Source organism: Mercenaria mercenaria, chromosome 5, assembly GCF_021730395.1.
Source record: "Mercenaria mercenaria strain notata chromosome 5, MADL_Memer_1, whole genome shotgun sequence".
NCBI lineage: Eukaryota > Metazoa > Mollusca > Bivalvia > Venerida > Veneridae > Mercenaria > Mercenaria mercenaria.
The window spans coordinates 53,784,151-53,788,492 of record NC_069365.1 but is presented as its reverse complement, the minus strand read 5'-3'; the positions used below and the strand labels follow the sequence as shown (position 1 = coordinate 53,788,492).

The 4,342-nt window shown below is 33.7% G+C and overlaps 1 long non-coding RNA gene across 1 annotated transcript; it reads left to right on the top strand.

The window, feature by feature from the left end:
* The first annotated feature begins 688 nt into the window (after positions 1-688).
* On the top strand, positions 689-4,053 carry LOC123559029 (uncharacterized). Its single transcript, XR_006687863.2, has 2 exons — positions 689-919; positions 3,873-4,053. It is a non-coding gene; the product is annotated as an uncharacterized LOC123559029 (long non-coding RNA).
* The last annotated feature ends 289 nt before the right edge of the window (positions 4,054-4,342 follow it).

Here is a 4,342-nt window from a genome sequence, read left to right as displayed (position 1 = left end):
AACTTTAGGCTTTCAGTACATCACGTGTCTGACAGACAGGCGGATACCTTTTAAATCTTCCTACATTGAGCAAGAGATAGTTATAAATGATCACCAAAATATTATTGTAACAGAATTTTACTTGATTGTCTCTGAAAAGAGCGAAGAAAAAAGTCGCTTGAAGAAGTGAACTGCACCTTATCCTCTTATTTTCGTACACTGTTCCTTACCATCAGACAAAAAACTGTGTAATTTAAAATTACGACTTTTAATCGGCTCCAGACAAATCATGATAGAAATATATATTGAAATTTTACTTCTTATCCGACAAATAGCTCACAACTATTTGAATATTAGGAAAAAAGAACATTTTTGCTAATCGCACTATTCCTTATCCCGTGTTTTCAGGAGGATTTTCTATCGATTCAAATCCCATGACCAGCATTCCAGACAAATTACAGCACTGTTTCTAAAGTTAAAGGTACCGATAGATAGAGAAAACAGTGGAGCAGGTTGATAGCCATGTGTCATTGTCTAGAAATCTTTGAAAAAGATAAAAAGTAAGAAAAACTCACATTTTCAGTTTTGGCCGCCATTTTGTTTCGGTGGTAAGGAGTAGATCGAATACCCCCCTTGGGAATGTCCTTTTACATTCTTGCTCTATAACCTGTATACGGTAAAGAAATCAACTTTATCTTAATGAGGAAACCTTAACTGATCCTCAAACTGATTTGAATCCGACATATAGACGTATATAGTCATAATCATCAAGCGCTTGCTCACCACGTTTCCGGTTTCAAATTGGAACACGATTTTCTCAAAATGCTCCGATTACCGCAAAAAGATGGTGGTAATGTTGAAGAAGAAAAGAAGATGGCAAGCATGATGGTTCAACAAACAGTTGTAGCATTCTTTGTTACGTGCGGGATTCTGCGAGCGCGTAAGTACAAATGTTGTTTCGTGCACATATCTGTTCGTCCACCTTGTCATTTGGTTTAAACATATTTTATTTAGAAGTCATTACATGAATAATATACTACAACTGAGATAAGGGAATTGGACTGAAAGCTAATTAGCATTTGGTTAGATTTTCCTGCTAACAATGTTGAAATATTTAATATAGGGTTCATCAAAAGCGCTTGAAGACCATCCCTCAGTATATTTTGATTTTGAAAATTTATACCTCGTAGACTTAGTCAAAATAATTCGATGTTTAGATTGTTTTATACATTTGTGACGGATATTGCCCATAAAATATACCTCAATATTTAATAGGGTCATGTCTAATTAGTTTTACTTCTCGTATATATAGACCAGTGCATTATTCAGGGGAAGTAGGAATAACAAATGCATGCATATTTTGCAATATATTATTTTGTGTTATATCACAAGTCATGTAGTCATGTATTCTACTGTCGACGTTCTATTTTGTAGAAAATAACAAAAGTACCTTTTCAAAAGCATTTTTGTTATCCCCCGACGAAAGTCAGAGGGATATAGTTTTGGCGTTGTCCTTCCGTCTGTCCGGAGCCATATCTAGGAAATAGTTGGGAATATTTATTTAAAACTTCATATACCTGTTCACCACTATGAGTTCTTGCGGCCTGTCAAGTTTCAGTCAGATTGCCCAAGTAACACCAGAGTTATGGCCCTTAGAAATTTCTAGTGTTACCTATATAGGGTACTATAAATATGGCAATTTCTGCATCATAATTTTTGATATATTTGACCTAGAACTATGAAACTTAAACAGAATTTAGATCACCATAATGTGGTTGTGTACACACAATTTTGTTCGGACTTATTTGTAAATAAAGAGTTATTGCCCTTTAATATAAATAAAAATATTTTTGTATAAAAATCCACATATTTGTACATAACAAACTTACCATTTGGTAGAATTTCATTAAATTTCTTTCATTCTTTTCCATGAAAATTTATTGTAAACATGTGAAGTTGTGTACCCACACCTGGTCACCCCATTACCTTGATTACATCCCTCCTTATCCCCCTCCCCCCCCCACCCCCCACACCCCCAAAAAAAAAAAAAAAAAAAAAATTAAATTGTTTTAAACAAACTTCATTTACATGTTCACCACTATGAGGTTATGGGGCCCATCAAGTTTCAGACAGATTGCCCAAGTAACGCCAGAGTTGTGGCCGTTAGAAGTTTCCAATGTTAACTATATAGGGTACTATAGATCTATAGATATGGCAATTTCTGCATCATAACTTTCGATATATTTGACCTTGAACTATGAAACTTTTACAGACTTTAGAGCACTATAATGTGGTTGTGCACACACAATTTCAAACGGGTTTCTTTTGTAACTTTAGAGTTATTGCCCTTTAATTTTCTAAAAATCCACATATTTGTACATAACAAATTTACCATTTGGCAGAATTTCTTTAAATTTTTTCATTCTTTTCTGTGAACATTTATTATAAATATGTGAAGTTGCGCACACACAGCTGGTCACCCACTTGTCTTGGTCACACCCCCTCCCCTCCCCAAACCCCCCTCCAAAAAACAATTTTTTTTTTCATTTCTTACTTTTAGACTTTTTTCAAACCTTCCATGATTATTTATCAACATGCAAGTTGCACCAATCCCCCACCTCACTCCTACACCCAGTCATGCCCACCACTGATCATGCATCCTCTGCCCCCCTCCGCCAACTTCACCCTTTTACCCTTTTTTTTTTCATTTTTAATTTTCCATCAATATTTATAATCAACATGTGAAATTTTGTTTCCTCTCCCGCACCCCCACCCCCTAAAAAATAAATATATTAAGTTGTGACTGCACAAACCTTGTCCTCAGCCATGTTCAAGATATCTTACCTGTGTTCTCTTAAGAACATCTGTTCTTTTAAGTTCAGATGAACTTGTTAAACAGCAACATTTGGTGCCAAACCACTCAAAGACAATATTTCGTTCCAGTTAAACTTCAAGCTCACATTTCAATTAACTACATTTAATTTTAAAAGCTAAGCTCACTACAGTAAGCATATCCCATTCAAAATAAATTCTTTGGTCAGGATCAAAGTATCATACATTTATTATGTACTCTTTTATTAAACATTTGTTTTCTGTTAAATTGATTTTGACTAATGAAATTATTTGCTTCTTATAAACATCCTTAACTTTTTTCCGGATATATATTTTGCCATTCCTCACCACAAACCCTTTCGGCGGGGGATACCAATTCATCGAATTTACTTGTTAATTTTGTTTTGGTTGTGTGTTAACAGATTTATCTAACTACTCCGGGTGATTAGGCGTATTATATGAAAAGTTTCGCACGACCATAAGGACGCTTTTCAGATAAGCTTCTCTTGATTTTTTTCCTTTAATCATCAAGATATACATTTATTAGTTTTGACAGTCAGTTAGGGTGGACATCTTCAAGTTAAGGGTATTAGATATTGCAAAAGTCATGCAATGTCACTGGAGTCAGATGTAATTTTTGATTATTTTAGCTAAAGGTTTCTGGCACGGTTTTATATATTTCTTCTATTGTCTCGTCTGTTGTTACTATTATTTTGAATACTAACAGTGGGAGTCTTAGTTGACGTTTTTCTATGTTGATAATTGAGTGACTGTGAAATACGTTAGACAGTGTTCATACTTCCAACACGTTTTCTTTTGTAAAGTAAATTAAAAACTGAGCTGCTTTTGAAACAGCTTATGTTTTAAAGTTGGAACATAAATTTTACTAACAACTTTACAGGACCTCTAGGTTGCAATAAATGGTTTTAATTCTATATAATACTACGAAACAAGTTGCTATTTTGACAAGTTTTCACACAGAGTAGGAATATACTTTTATAAATGATGGCCAGACTTTTCGTGATTAAATAGTAAGTTTTGATTGTTTTTTTTCTTTGCAGTGCCAAAAGTGATAGAATACGTGCGGTCATGATGTCAAGACCAAGACAAGAACTGCTATTATTCGCTATGTGAACAGCATGGGACTCGATTATTGTTATTGTGACTTGAAAACAGTTTATGTGTGAATCATGATGCTATTTAAAGAAAAAGAAATAGAATAAAATGAATACTAGAGTCTAATATGATTATTTCTTTGTTATATTAAAATCATTTATCTGTCAGTATAGCCCTCTCAGAAGTCCTGAATTAAACAAAGCTCTTATTCCTGATTGACATACATTTTATACTGAACTTTGAGAAAACGACAAGTCTCGTACTTTTTTTCCATACTTTACATGAGTAGTTTTAACAGTGGTACTTGAGGTAAATGTGTATTTATAATTTTGACTAAAATTGTCTGCAAACTTCAAAATTTGCTTCATTTTAGCTTGACTTTAAAAAAATATGCAGAGTTATAACACTGCACTCA